The sequence below is a fragment of the Manacus vitellinus genome, unplaced genomic scaffold, assembly GCF_001715985.3.
Source record: "Manacus vitellinus isolate BGI_N305 unplaced genomic scaffold, ASM171598v3 scaffold_30_pilon, whole genome shotgun sequence".
NCBI classification, from domain to species: domain Eukaryota; kingdom Metazoa; phylum Chordata; class Aves; order Passeriformes; family Pipridae; genus Manacus; species Manacus vitellinus.
The window spans coordinates 106388-123019 of record NW_021940291.1 but is presented as its reverse complement, the minus strand read 5'-3'; positions in this window follow the sequence as shown (position 1 = coordinate 123019).

Here is a 16632-nt window from a genome sequence, read left to right as displayed (position 1 = left end):
GGGAGAAAGCAGAAAAAAACCTTGAAGCATATAAGCCCTCCACTGAATAATTGGTTTTACTGATGTGCTAAAATATCCCTAAAAAGACAGAGGATTTCCTGCCCACCAGCTATGTTTGTTTCACCTGGGTTTTGGAGATAAGCTGATTGTTTGGCCATTTGCATGTTAGAATTGCAGTCAAAACCAGAAGAGATATGAAGCTATAGTGGCACAGACACTTCACAGGTAATTGTAATAGGATATGGTATAGAGGAAAAAACTGTCAACTATTTTTCAGAAACTGGTAAACCATTTTTAACATCTAATAAAACAAAAGCAAACTCTTTTAGTCTTCCCTTTGACACACTAATGTGTCTCAGTAGAGCTCATTTTCTCTATCTAGCCAATAAAAATATTATCAGTGCATGGAAAAGTAAAGTGAGTAATACTTTCCTTTAAAAATAACCACAAAAATGATATAAAGAAAGTAGAGTTCACTTATATGAAATCCATAAATGTTATAATAAAAGGCTTGAGATAGATATGCGTATATCAGAAGAAATCAAGCAAGAAGCTCTTAAAAAGAAGGAGAGACTTATAAGAAAGAGGGGAAAAACAGTTGGCATTAGCTGAGAAAATATCGAGCAGGAAGTTGCCTGTTTAAAAATAAATTAGAAAGACAAATCAGTAATTTTCAAAGGTAAAATACAGACAGAAGAAAGGAAAAGGGTAAAAGAATAAGAAATATATTTTAATTTGAAATAAACTCCTTTGGGAACAAAACTAATGGAAATGGCTTGTGAAAGACATTATTTCATTTTAACAGGAAGTAGAAAAATGCTAAAAGCAAATATATAAAAATAATGTGCAAGAGTAAAGATAATAGTTACAATTATGGTTATTTTTCTTTTGTAGGCTTTCAAAATCCCTCATTCCTCCAAACCTTAGACCTAATTGTTTTTGAAGTTGTTTGAGGGTGCTTTTGGTTTTTCTTCTATTCAATGCTATCATAACTTCATACAAGTACATGGCAGTGCTCCTATTAATGCCCACTGCTGGTAGCTCTAACTGTAGTACTATGTAGCATTAAAAATGGACTTCATCATTCACTTGGAATTTAAGTGTCTCAACCTGCTGTTCATTTCATGTGCCTTGTCATAGTCAAATTCTTTGGCTTTACTTCTGAGTAAGAGCAGGTGTTGCTCAAGGAAGCATTTAGGCTGAGAGCATCTCTGGAAGTCCCTTTTATGGGTTCAAAAGAATAAATATTCACAGCCAAGTTCAACTAGATTTTCCCTCCTCATCAGTGGAATATACTATTCCTGCACTAGTTTTATGAATGCCAAAACTTTTGAAACCTCACCGTTTTCTGTCTGAGGTGAATGCTGAACCAGGAACTGGAACATCCTGATTTAATGATTCAACACAGTCTTAATAAGGAAGGTGCTGTAGGTTATTTTTCAGGTATGATAGAAAATGTGTAATCCTTTGTTCACCTCTGTGACGCTTTCCCCTTTCTTCCCTTTAAACTTGGAACCACTGCTGCAAGAAAATTCTATAGTGAGTGGAAAACCACCTTTCCACCAGAAATGTAGTAAAGATATGTAAGGGGTGTCAAATTAACATCTTCAGTATATACTTCTCCCTGACTTTTTAGATGTTTATGAAAATGAGAATGGAAAAAAAAAAAGAAGTAATTTGTCTTGAATTTTTTGCTTTTAATTTCCTTTGGAGTTGTGGTTTTTTAAAGTGCTTTCTCATTTGCTAAAAGAGCCATTTTTATCTTTAAAACTGATTCAGATGAGAAATCTTCTGACTATATTATTGCCTATGAAACCTAGAAAAGTGAGAGAAGTAGAATTTTTACCTGGTCTGCAATTATTTTAAGTCTCTTGATCTTGTCTCTGGCCCGTGATGATATTACTGTGAAGCCTGTGGCAAAATGCCAGGGTGAGAAGGAAGCTTTGAAATTATCGTGGTCAAATTTGTGTTACACCCTCTGTGATCTGATAGCAACAAATTTAACAGGTAAATCATTGCAGAGACATACACGTTCGGGTAATCCACTTATTTGCAGACTTAAATATTGACAGAAGCAACATCATACCCGCGGGTAATGACCCCCCAGAGTAATGAGAGATCATAGCCCTAACTGGAGCTTGTGCATGAAAATCCTGGATGTACAGAGCTTGTCTCCCTTTCTCCAGCAGTATAATGTGGTTTATTCTTTTGTGTTAAAATTGATCAAGTCAAAGGAGTGACACTGGTCTTCCTGAATCAAGTGTCAGAAGCTGCTTCTGAATGCTGCTTTAGTGGTGTTTGCTACAGAACGATGTAACTTCAGGTGGAGCTATACTACATGTTCCAGTCGGATTTTAGGTGGGCTGAATGCTGTCCTGGGGGTGCCTCTCTCCACTGTTAGTAGAGTAGGACCAAGAAACTTAGTGCTGGATTTCAGACACCCAGTCAAGTGCATTTCATACTCTGAATTTTTCACCTCCTCGGATTCCGTTTTGGCTGGGATGCTATGGGCTAGGTGTGAGAGGTTTTGTTAGATCAGTGTAAACCAGAATGCATGTGAAAACCTATCTGTAAACTGCTTTTTGGAGAATACCCCATCCAGTTTTATAGATGCTAGAGGTTTTGATGTGACGTGTATAGTAGAAATATACTATATTTGAATTACTGTTATTGTATTTATGTTATTTAGTGAAGTTCAAAAATGTATCAGTAATGTTTTTGTAATGGCAATGGTCTAAAGATATTTTAAAGTAATTTTTTTGGGTAAAGATCTTAAATACAGGCATAAGTATAAAAATTCTTAGGTTTAATTGCTTTATCTTCCGTTGCTTATAATATCATCCACTTTTCAATCTGACTTTTCATTCTGGAGTTCCATCCCCAGTAAAGATGTTGAGTCTGAGATGGCCAAGATCACTGTAGTTCAACAGCAGGAAAAAAAAAGGGAAACTCTTCTGTTATTTTTAGAAAAAAAACCACCTTCCTACATGTTCACCAAGTACTCCTTCCTCAGTACATCTTGTATACCTGCTTGATGAGGAACCACAGGCTTTAGTGTATCTGCCTCTTCAAGGAGTATACTTTGTAGGTGTGATGCCAACGTGCAGCTATGCAGTCAGCACCCCACACCTCATAGCATGGGCCCTGTAGATTCCTATCAATACAAGGGTTCTACTAGAAGAACTGGTCAGGAACATTATGCCAGGATAATTATGCTGAAAAGGTCTTTCTAGCAACCAGTCAGCTCCAAAAAAAAAATATCTCTCCGCTTCTATCCCTTCCTCCCAGCCAACAGGTAAAGCTCTCCATCTGCTTGCTTGGAAGGCTCACTTTTGGCCTGAAGAGGACCCTAATGTCAAAACCAGCAAGCAAAGACATTGCAGGTTGATTTCCTCCCCATTTTCCTTCCCTTTTCATCCAGATTTTGGGTGAACATTTCCTTCAACCACATTATAGCTTTTTTTTTTCCTTTTTAAAATAGGGAAGGTATGTGCGATTTTAATATAACTCTAATTGTATTCCATAGCTTGGTGAAGCAAAGCTAAAATTATAACTTTCATAATGACAGTGAATCAACTTTTCTGCCTGTTTGTGTGGACATGAAGGCTAGTGTCCTGCTGGTGCCATTGACTCAAGACTCCTAAAGGAAGTCTTGTGAAGGAAAGTCTTCTCTTATCACTTGGCATTTCTGACTTTCTAATCTGATTTCAAAGGAAAATTGTTTATAGGAGTTCCTGGTTCAGATCCTCCTCCTTGCTAAAGTTAATGTCAAAGCATGTGCAATGGTAACTGGATGAGCAAGTCAGGCTTGTTGAGTTCAGATCCAGATATGCTAACAATTTACTGATCTTGCAGCTCTCAGTTAATAACCAGAGAAATAGGAACCCATTCAAAGTTACTGGGTCAGACAACCTGACTTCTTCCTGCGCTGGTGCCAAAACCCAAGTCTAGGTGATGTCCCAACTCAAAAATCTCTGGGTCAATTATTGTATTTATTGATGTTCCTGGCTACATGAACTGATTAAAAAAAACAGCCTGTGTTTTCTCCCCATTCTAACCCCCTCTTTACTAACCATTGCAATTTACATGATTTCATTACCCACACTATATGTCTCTTGTAGCATAGTCTGACCAAGCAAGTGATATGGTGAATGAAGAATGCAACTGAGACTACTTTCTGTGTGCCCGTTCAGCCTCTTCCTAATAGGTTGTAGGGGAATATCAGCAGTAACAGTCTATACTTGCTGGGGAAATCATCGGAGTGGGAATAAGCTACATGGTACCCTTCACAGGATCAAATGGTAGAGAAGGAATTAAACCCACCAGACGCTGAACAGGATTGTTAGCATTTTCCAGATGTTTTCCTTATGCCCTAAATCAAGTTTCCAGTTCAGGTTTTAAAAGTCTGTATTCCTGACAACATAAAAAACGTATTAGAGGAACTAGACATCTGTGGTCACAAAAAGAAGACAAAATTTTCATGAGTTTTCTTTTTCCTATATATTTTTTTTAACCATAAAATCAGCTCTCTAAAGTATTGACTCAACTTGTTCAAGCATTGACTTTGTAAAATCAATAATAACATTCTTACTTATCCTTATTTAGTCTTAATTTGCAAAGACTTCACCTTCATGATGTCTTTAGGGACTCTATCCAAGCAGTCAGTAAGAATCTTTATGGTGATAGACTCGGTCATGCCCACCAACAGAAAGCCCCCATCACTCAGGGTTAACATGGATATGGAAACCTTTTGAGAGACCACAAGATTCAATTCTGCATGGCTGTTGTCAGCACTCAGAGCCCATGGGGTTGGTTGGTCAGCTTGTCTGCACTTGTGGTCAGTGACAAACCAATATTTCTCTATGGTAACACTGACTATACATCAGTTCTCTGCAGAAAAAAAATAAAATAGTGTCCACAAAGGTGGGCCACTTGCATCCTGTTGGCACGGTCCACATTGATGGTTGTTCCTACTTGGCTCCATTCCCTTGAAGAGACGAGGAGCAGCTGTGCAGGAAATAAGCAATAGCCACACCACCCAATGCTAAACGTGCATGAGCTGCACAGCCTCGATAAAGGCATGCATGGTAGTGCCAGAGCCAATTCACCTCATCTGCATGACCACACAACCCAAAAGAGGACTGCCACAACTGGTGGGCAGACTGGAGATGTCTCATAGCTGGGATCTGACCTCCACAGCTGCCAAAATTGCAGAGACTTGTGAATGATGACTCAAAACATTCACCTCTTAGGCAGCAGCCCTACAGATTAAAAAATAAAAGAGGGCTGTTCTTGTCTGAAAAGGTATTCCAGTTTTCTACTAAAATATTAAAATATTTCAGTTACCTTAATTCCATTAAAAAAACTTTTAAATCCCTTTTCCACTGATAATTTTAAGACAAAATATATGCGGAGCTGTTTCTTTATTGTTTTTTCCATTTGCCACTTATCAAAGAATGGAACACTGACTTTTATTAATTTATTGGTATAAGACAAGGCAAAAGGTAATGCTTGTCAGCTTTCTTTTCATGAATGATTGATTATAATTTCATTTTGCAAGCTCTGTTGATGTAAATACAATTTATTTATATTTTCATGGGATAATTATAGTAGACCATAGATACTACTGCAGTTCTATCAGAGGATACAGAAGGAGTTTCCCAGACTGTACGAGGAGTGGGCTTGTACTTGTGTTGAGAATTAGAGTTCAGCAAGTGACCCATTGGCATACCTGCCCAAGTCAAAGGGGATTTCAAAGCCTGTGGAAACTCATTGTTTCATGAACAGATGTCTCACTCATGAGACCTGAGTGACTCTCATCTCAGACTCACTATCACGAACTCACTTATGAGCAGATGTTTCTCAGCACTTTGTTATCTTCTTGCATCTGAGAGTACTGAGGACTCCCAGGTACAGCCTGATTTTGGACATTTTTCTTTGGGAAAGGATCCAGAAGTAGGATTTAGTTTCCCGAACACAGAGCCAGTGAAAAAGCCTTATGCCCCTTTAAGTACCCCAAGCTACCTGAGAGTCATGAACAGAGAATTTGTGCCCTTCTATCTTTTCAACCAGAGACAATGCCAGATACTTGTGAAGAACATGGCTTGCCTATGTTCTTGTAGCTGTATTCCACCTCTTCCACTGCTAGGGGAGAATAGCAGGATGCCAGATTTGATGCTGTAAATATTCCCCAGAAGAACTTGATTCCCTCCATTGACTTCAAAGGGAACATGGTCTTCCACCTCACGTGTCGGTGTGCAACCCTGAATTTGACTTTTGTGAATATTCACTGCTGCTGCAAAGTGGACCAGCTGGGAGAAGGCAGCAAACCTAAAACCTGGTAATGGCTACAGCTGTGCCACCCCAGCCAGTCACATCACTGCTGAGGCCTTCAGCAATGGCTCCCTTTGTCCCATTGATGGTGGGAGAAGGATTCAACCCTGGGGAATAAGGAGGTGAAAGACAGATTGAATGGGTTGTTTGTTCCTGTCTTACCTTGGTATAACCTGTATTATTTGCAACTGCAAGGGTTATTAACACAGACTTCCAGTCAGCTCAAAATCTGCCTGAAATTCTCCATAAACAGACCCAGTGCTTTCCCACTGGCATAATGATGCTGGTACAAAAATCTGTAGGTTGAGTACCCCTCACGGTGTAATCTTCTGAACAGAGCTTGAGCAATTTACCTAAAAAGCCTAGCTGCATTTACCTCCTTAGAAACTTAGCAATTAGGTAATTCTACATGACTCTATAAAGAACTGCCTTTCTGGAAAGCTATTAGCAATGTTGCCATTTGATGGCAGCTGTCCTGATAAGAACCCACTGAACTACAGCACAGGTTGAACAGTATTACATAGAAGTTAGGAGATGATGAATTGCAGTCAATGGAGCTAAGGTTCAGAATTGCCTTGGTGTTGGTGGAAATAAGACTTTACGTTTCAGTATTAATTCTCTAAGCTTCATTACCAGGATAAACCAGTGTAACCAGAGATTATCCAAGTCTCATCTGGAAAATATACTCTCTATTTTTTATCTCATATACCCCAACTAAGTAAACTAATCTTCTTTAAAATTTATTACTGAACTAGTCTTTAGTGTAAAGGACTTACTCTGATACAAAGAACTCCTGTGCATATGCATACATCATGAAACACAGAATTAATTTCCAGCTCTGCTAAAGTGCCTTTGTAAGGAAAGTGGAGCTTTCAAATCTAGGAAGCAACATTCAAATTAAACTTTCAGCTTCTTAGCTGAATGATCCCCTTTTCTGATTGCACACAATCTTTTCAATCAATAATGTCAATGCTCATTTAAGCAGTGCTCTACCACCTAATCTCTTAAGGACACCATGGGCAGGATGGGTCTAACAACGGTAAGGTGATAGTTAGGATTTTTTTCTGTCTAGGAGGGTAGAAATTTGTTCAGCATTACTTTAAGCTGTTCAAAGTCAGTGTCGGGAAGGTCTTTGCTTAGGGTTTCTTATTCCCCTAAGATGCTTCAGATTCTCCGATAATACTATTATAGATCTGAGGCACCTATGTTAACTGTGAATGCTTCCTTTGAAGCGTGTTGGCTTTAGCAGAGTGTGGGATGGTCTTTTGCATTTTTCACCCTATTTGAAGCTAAAGCTTCACATAATTTTGTAGGGTACACTGGAAGGAAATTTTTCTTGCAAAGTTATAATGGATGTAATTTGTTTGATCCTTAAGCCTTATTAATTTCCCATGTCAGCTGATACCTTCAGCAGTCTTATTGCAATACTGCTCAGAAGCACTTCCCTGCTACTTTGTTGATCCTAACAGAATAAAGTTATTTATCCATTGGACATGTTTAACTGTTTCTGACATTGCACTTGATGAGGCCTACCAGACTATTGTGCTAAGTAACTAAATGGGAAGAAAGGTGGAAGGAGTCATAGTCTCAGTGTGCCTGGTAAACCAACTGCTGATGGTGTTTGTAACAGGACTGTGAAGCTGAGTCACTGTGTGCTCTATGTGCTAGGAATGCTGTACAATGAAACCCAGCACACCACCACAACAAGTTGGGCACTTCTGCCCTGCAGGTTGAAATTCATTCCTGAAAGATGAGCATGTGACTACCACTGCCACCAATGCATTAGATACCAATAAGTTGGATTTGATGATCCCTATGGGCCCCTTCCAAATTCAGATATTCTTTCTATAAGAAAAATACCCTTTCTGACTTCTATGTCTGAGTAATTCTATGTTTAAAAGCATTATTAGGGACTTGAAAATGAAACAAAATATTTCTAATACATGCACAAGATGCTTTAAACAACTTTAAAATTTTTGGTTTGGTTTAAAAAATAATTTCAGAAAGAAAATTATTTCCATGCTGATCTTATGACAGGTTCTTTTGACACAGTGCATTGCTTTCTCTGACATAAGCATTAGCAACAAGATGATGGCACTAGTATGGATGTATTTTTTATGAATGGACTTCTCCTAAGAGTTCACTGAATGCCTTGGTTTTGTTTATGGACTCATTTTCTCTTTATTTACAGGAAAAGAAAAAAAAGGAAGTTAAGAAGGCACTGTTTCTCATGCAGGAGTACAACATTAAGGTATCTAAGTGTGGAAGAAAATCAAAGCCAAAGGCTTACCAAAAGTCATACAAGCACTCAGGAATGAGATGTGGAGTCATCACAGAGATCTGCAAGATAAGAAATACAGTTATGACTGGCAGCTATTCTTAAGGTAAAATTTTAGTAAAACTGCAAAATACTTAATTCAAAATGTTCATTTTTCTTTACTTGGTATGAGTTTGTTGCCAGTTTAACCACAAAAAGCTCAGTGTTCAGAGAATGCATTTTGCTTAGCTAAATCAAAATCTCAGCTACGTGGCAATTGAAAATGAGAAATTAGTCCCTGGGTTCACAATGTCACACAGCATTGCCAAGGCAACAATATCAAATCATGATAAGCAGAATCATGCTGAGCAGTAGACATAGCTTAAAATGAGGTTAAAACAGCTTTTTCTGAAGGTTGAAGAGCCACAACACTCACCAGTTGCCTTTAAGTAAACAGCACCTACAGTACCTGCAATATCTTTAGCCTCTATAATGCATAGCATCACCTTTGTGCTAGATATCCTATTGACTCTGTGTGACTCATATATTATGACCTCACCAATGAGATAACACCCTCATTCGATAAAAGACTATATCAATTAAGAAAAGCCCCGATAACCTGCTGCCTGATAACCTGATTAACAGCTGAGTACTCAGGGTGGTGTTGTGAGACCTTTCATTTCTAATCAAGTCTGCCTTCTTGTTGAGCAGCTTTATGGAATTCTCCAGCCTTTGGCAAACTTGTGTATGATAGTTATTGCACCTAAAGATAAATTACCCTTTATTTGTTCAATTTGCTGCAAAGTGGGGCCCGTCTGCTTGTAGGGATCCATTCCCTAAAGACTTGGTATAAGAAGGGTCATTTTCCATATGAGTTTCCTGGGGGCTTTTGTATTTTGCCATTTTTAGAAGTCAAAAAATGAAAAGGAAAAAAAAATCAATTTAGAAATTTCAGTTGAAGATCAGAGATGTGCATGCCAGTTTGTAAGTTCTCTGACCAGAAACATCAGTGATTTATATCAAATTTGAGAAAAATCCCCAAATCCAGAACTGGAGGCAAGGTTTTCCTTGTCTGTATAGTCCAGTAACTGCAGATCATACAATACATTCAATATTGCCACAATGTGCCCAAGCCCTTCCCTCTGTGAAACTGTTGTCACACATCACTATCACAAGGTAATGGAAAATTTGATATATACTGTGACACATACTATTAGGGCTTATGTTCCCTTTTCCAAGGGTGGAAACACCTATGGGAAAAGGCCATATAGTTTACTTCATACTTTAGTTCTCCTTTTGCTGCTCCCTTTCGGATTCTAATCTGTTACTAACATGGCTGTTAACAAAGTGCCTGTGTAGGAAGGAGATGTGTCCCTTTTTTCTGTTTCAGTTTAAACAAGACAAACTTCTGATAGCACTGATGTAAATAGAGTGAGGTTTTGCTACTTGGTAACCAGCAATGTTTTCTGGTGGCAGCAGAAGCTCCAGGCGGTGCTGGCAGCCATTGGTGGAGCACCAGGGCTCAGGATAAGCCTTCCTCCACCCTGTCTAACATGCTGGCAAACCAGAAAGCACTGTGCTACTCTTTTTCATTTCTTTGTTTTGGTGGATTTTTTTTTTTGAAGATTCAAGCCCATCAGTTTAAAAACCTGTTACTCAGCTGACTTTTGCCACTAGTATGACTACACTTTTACTTTGTGAGCTGAGATCCTATACAGAGAGTGTTTTCTCTGATAGCAACCTTTCACAACTACTTCAGAAGCTAGGTGATTCATCCCCTCTACTCTGCCCTTGTGAGACCCTACCTGGAGTGCTCTGTCCAGGCTGGGGTTCCTCAGCACAAGAAAGACATGGACCTGTTGGAACGAGTCCAGAGCGTAACTGTTAAGTTGATCAGAGGGCTGGGGCACCTCTCCTATGCAGACAGGTTGAGAGAGATGGGGCTGTCAGCCTGGAGAGGAGAAGGCTTTGGGGAGACCTTAGGGCAGCCTTCTAGTACCTAAAGGGGGCTTACAAGAAAGCTGGAGAGGGACGTTTTATATAAGCAGATATTGGTAGGACAAGGAGCAGTGGTTTTAAATGAAAAGAAGGCAGGTTTAGATTATATGTTAGGAAGAAAATTCTTTACTCAGGGAGTGGTGAGGCACTGGAACAGGCTGCCCAGGGAAGCTGTGGATGCCTTGGAAGTGTTCAAGGTCAGGTTGGACGGGACCCTGAGCAACTTGATCTAGTGAGTGGCATCCCTACCCATGGCTGGGAGTTGGAACTAGATGATCTTCAGGGTCCCTTTCAATCCAAACCATTTTATGATTCTGTGATATATTATTCTTCTGGGATATCTCAGCCATGCCTTACAATCAGCAGTTTAGAAACTTTCTGGAACATGAAAAACAGCAAGAAAATAAATCATCAGATATTTATTCACAAAACTATCCATAAGACCTAGGGCACGAATGCCATAATGATGTGCCCTGCCCAGGATTGTACCAGGATGCAATGACATATGGCAAGGGGACAATCTCATGAAGTTAGGACCAGGCACCCTTGAGATTATACTAATCATACCACATTATATCATATCGTATCTTATAGATACATGTAATTATGTACACATATATGTACAAGCAAAGGCATGGAGGAATGTCCTGGCAAATCTATAAAGAGGAAGACTTCTCCTGTTAGTATGCTCACACTGGTAAATTTATAGTCTGGTAGTGGTGGGAAATCCTTCAGGTATATCACAAGCCTGCATGAATCACAAACTGCTTAATAGTGCATTGAAAAGCAGTCATTAGCCATGACTGGTAGAAGATGCACTATATCTGATTTATCCTGGGCAAAATGTCCAGAGGGGGTGGTAGCACATTAAGTTAGATGAGACATCCATGGCATACCTTTCACTTGTTATCAACTGTGGGTGATAAACTGACCTCAGAGACATTCCAGTGTGAACTGAACTAGAATTATTTCAGACATAAAGACTTCCTATTTGCAGGAAGTAAATTTCAGGGAAGAGTCACCCTAGGAACTTGTTAGCAAGTAATGAAGGTCAGTGTATATTTATAGTGAAAGCACCAAATGGAAATCAGAGAGACCAGAGACTATTTTATTGGTTCTGGAATCAAGCAGTAAGGAAATGCTAATTAAAACTAGAGGGCTGGAGTCCAGAAGTTGTGGAGATCACTAAAAATTTATACACACTCCATTCTTATCCTGCAGTTTTGTTTTTCCTACAAATGCTTTCACTTTTTTTTTTTTGCTCCCTCTGAAGTAATATGCCAGCTATGCAAATGTTTGACCCTGTGAACATTCAAAAATTGATTGTGTTTTCTGGCCTTGCTGAATACAAGCCAACCCATGTCTGTAGAAAGTGTTTTCCAGAAGTAGCAGTGAGTACACACAGACATGTGCTCTGTACTAAGGGCATTTGCCAAAGCCTTGTGAATGTGTCCAGGAAAGAAATACTCCTGGTCAGTCAAATCACTAAAACCTTTACCATCAGGAGTTAGTAGAAAAGATCCCTCCTTTAAATAATTACTTTTTATTTATGCAATATGTGTTACACAATAATAATATGTTCCCTAGTGTAAACATCTATCTGTTCCCCAGAACATTTTCTGGATCTTTGGCCAACTTTAATCAAATTTGGTAGATGGCTGGATGTCTCAAGTTTATGTAAGTTTCTGCAAAGCTAGAGAAATTAGTTACCCAGGTAAAAGAAGGAAATTCTGCTAAAGACTTTCCATTTCAGGAAAAGCTTCAATCTTAATTAGCGTAATTCACCTAAAGTTTCAGTGGACCAAGAAGAGAGAACCCTCTAGGAAATGAGATTTTAGTAGGTCCAATACTTGTGAAACTACAGTTCAAGAGATTTTTTGCCCTGGAGCTGAATGAATCCACTATGGTCATTCCTCATAGTACATTACTCATCTGAGAAGGATGAATGACTCCCCTTTTAGCTGTAAAAATAGATCTATTTTTTTAGAAAATCATAGACTTTTTCAGGTTGGAAAAAACCTCTAACACCATCAAGTCCAACTCTCAGCCCAGCACCACCACCATGTTCACCAGTAAACCATGTCCCCACGTGCCATATCCAAAAGTTTTTTGAACACTCCCAGAGTTGGTGACTCTACCACTTCCCTGGGCAGCCTGTTCCTATGCATGACAACCCTTGCCATGAAGAAACTTTTCCTAATATCTAATCTAATCATTCTCTGGCACAACCTGAGGCCATTTCCTCTCCTCCTTTTATGTAATCATGTACTTTCCAATCAGTGTGAGTCACAAAAACGTTTTCAGCTCTACTGCCCTTTCTTCCCCATTCTTTGTTACTTGTGAGCCTGAGAGCATCCTGGTTGTCTGAACTGGGTCTTTTGCTCTGTTTTGTCATCTGTGCACACCAGGATAATGCTTTTGTTTGTCTGACTTTGAGAGCTTCCTATTTTCAGGTCTTTGTTCCTGGTACTGTCATTGAACTGCTATTCTTTGCAAATTCAGTCTGAACCTCAAATTTTTCTCTTGTTTGCCAAACTGTTGTTAATTGTTAAATCTTCATTTCAAATTTTTTTCTTTAGTATTCAGTAAGTTCTTCTGCAGTTTTTGGGTCACAAGGTTATTTTGAGAATTACAAAACCTGAGGAACAAAAAATAAGGCAATACCATTTCAGAGCCGGCTTCCTCCACCTGTATCTATGAACAGGATCATAACACACACAGTGCATCAGAACTTGCCACTATCAGATATAAGCCTGCTTCCTCATTGTCTTGCTTTCCACTGTCATTCATCTATTGTAGCTATGGACAGAAATACTACTGAAATCTCTTTATTTTTTTCTGGACAGTCTTACCATTGCATTTCCCCAGTGGGGTCACTTTCTTTCGTTTCTATTTTATTTTCGTTATGCATCTCATTTGGGAAACAGTTCAGACCCAAATACAATCAAATTCAGAGTGACTCTTGACATCTGAATAAAGGCATCTCTCATGCCCCTTCTCAGCCTTTTTGTTTCTTAAGCAATGTGTTGAAGAGTGCATTTCTCAGAAATACCATAGAAGATTCTCTTCATAGCAAATAAGCAATCATTTCCTCAAAATTACAAGGTTACACTTCGAAGGGATGTACTGAGGGACAAAATCCAGTGCATTACCTTGAGGATGAAAACTGTAGTAAGAAAAATAATGATGGACCTAATTCAGGCATGAGGATGCTCCCTCAGACCTGTCTTTGGGAGAGAATGAGCACTACTTCCTCTTACAGAAGTGTATCGAGACAGAGAACTCTCGGCAGCTGCTCTCCCACACAAGATAAGTGCATAGGAAACCTGGTCCAAAGTCTCTTTTCATGGACTTGGGGCCTTTGCACATAAGCTTGATCTTTATAGAGTCAAGTTTTGATTCTTGTGGTAGAGGGGGAACTGTGGGAACAGCATAAAGGTTCTTGCAGCCACTGCCAATCTCCCAGGAAGCTTTTCCCAGGTAAATCCATGAACGTACCTACCATGACATTCATCCAAACAAAAACCTGCACAACTCAGTATTGTACACAAAGGTTCTTCAGCAGCCCCTCTTTGTCTCCCTGCAAATTAGGGTCTCCCTTCTTTGCTGGAGTTGGCCACAGCCATATTCCAGACAGTATTTTGTCTTCATCACATGCTCAAAGCCTAATCCCACACGTGATCTCCTGTCAGTCTTTAGCCTTGTACAAGAAACAGCCCCCTTTAACATGTTGCTACCTGAAAGTTAAGTCATATTGACCAGCATTTTCAGGAAACAGGAACTGCTCTGTCTTCCCCATTGTGCATGGAAAATTACATTACTCTCTGTCTGGAACTTAGGCTTGAATGCCTGTAGGCAAAGAGGATCTATTTCCTCAGTCAAATTCTTGATGGAGAGTGGGCAGGATGCAAGCATTTCTGTCCACATATCAGGTGGAAAAGGCAGCAAACATACACACCTTTTCAAATGCGCATATAGCTCCTGGATAAATCGGGAAAGCAGGCTGGGGAATTTTAGCTCTTCGTGCGACAGTATTTTTATTTGTGCTGTTCCTGGTATGACATCTACATTTTCCACTTTACTCTCCTCTCTTTAATCCACATGCAAAGGTGAAAGAAAATCTGTTCATGAATGATTTATCAAAGTGCTATGTGAGGGTCAGTCCTTCTGGTGCATTTGTCAAGCAATGTGACATGTTGTATTACACCACATGAGTTATTGGCCTTTGTCATGCTCTTGGGGGTGGTAGGGAGGGGTGTTGGGTTGTGCTACCAGCAGTGTAAATTTTACTGTACAGTGTGTGTGACATGGGGATTCAGAGTTTCTTCCTGGTTCTCCAAAGTTATGCATCTGTAAGGGGCACCTCACTGCGTTCTTCAGCAGCCAAGAAGGAAGCCTCTAGTTGTATTACATTCACAACAAAAATGGAAAATACAATGCAGGAAATAATACAATTGACTTGTTTTCATTTACTTTGAGGACTATTTTAACTCTATAGCTTCAACATGGGTGATATTCAGCTCTATCTCCTTCAGTTCTCAGTCTCCAGTAGACTTACTAGCGTTTCAGGAGATATTTCCAGATCTGGTGTCCTGATTTTCTTTTAAAAGCAGAGCTCCCTTTTCATTAAAGCAGTAATGGAGTATATGGTCTGACAGGCTGTGGCATTAGGAGGTGGGAAAGGGCAAATGGGGAACGAACAAGGGTTATTGCTCTTCCTGATTTAGGAGAATACAAGCAAGGAGCAAAGCGTGTTGGGGACCAGATAACTGAGGACAAATGGGAAAAATTCAGAGGCATTTTAAAAAATTAAGAAAGCTGTTTCAAAACTGATTTGAATAGGAAGAAGAGACTAAAACCTGTACTAAATGGATTGTGTATTTCCCTTCCCAGAGCAACTTCAAAATTCTGAAGTTTACAGGTTCAAAGAATGAGTCACAGGTCTCTCTATACACTTGACTTATTAAAATCAATCATGTTTCTTTCCATTTTCCCTACTTTGGATTTTTTAAAAGCTATGGCCTTTGTGAGGAAGTTTTTTTTTCCAAAAATAGGAATGAGAAAGGTAATTGAAAGACTTAATCTGGTTTTCCAAAAAAAGACCTTCTGCTTATCAAAAAATTAGGCAAGCTAATAGTGAAAAGAGTTTTACTTTGATATGAAATAACGTCTTTCTGTTTCTGGTAGGAAGGAGGTGACTAATGTTATTTTTCTTCTTAGTGTAGTGAAGCCCAAGAGAGTATTTGCCTTACTCAGTTATACATAGCTGATGCCTCCCTGTTTCTATATTGCATATAACTGTGACTCACTTATTAAATAATAATAACCTTATTTGTATTATTCCTCTCAACCTTTTATTTATCTGAAAATTCAGCTAAGTGGGCAACTCATGCAAGTTACTAAGCAGAAAATGAAGATTGCAAAAATTACATGACAGAAGCAAACACAAAAAACAAAGATATATTAAACAGGGGTTAATCTCCAGCATGCCTACATGGATGGAATGCAACAACCTTTATCCAGTTATCCTCTGACTTTTTTTTTTTTGCCACAATGAAATAAAGTTATTTGGTCCATGGGAATCCCTGAGGTCCTTCCTGGCTTACATGGCCTTCCTGCCTCATTTCTGTCCAGAAGGAAAATGAAAATGGGCATGCCTTGAAGGAGGCACCTGAACAGGATGTATCTGCAATTGTCAGCAGCCTCTACTTCTTCATTTTCACTAGGCCAACCTTGATATTGAGCTAATGGAGGATATGGCCTATTAGCTCTCTAACTTTCAATGTTTCATGGAGATGTGCTCCATGTCAAAGTTTAACTCCCCACTTAGAGGTTTTGCCAGGGTTTGCTGATGATGGGGAAACTATGCAACAGAAAAGTACAACTTCTTTCCTGGTTCTAATTTTTGCATTTGCCTGACTGTTAAGTTGTAACCATGGCTGAAGGAGGAAGATATGTACAGTGTCTAGTAAATATTATATGTGTCTTAGAAATTGTATTGAATAAAGAGGAAGTCTGTAACTGAAACAAATAGGGGAGTAGCT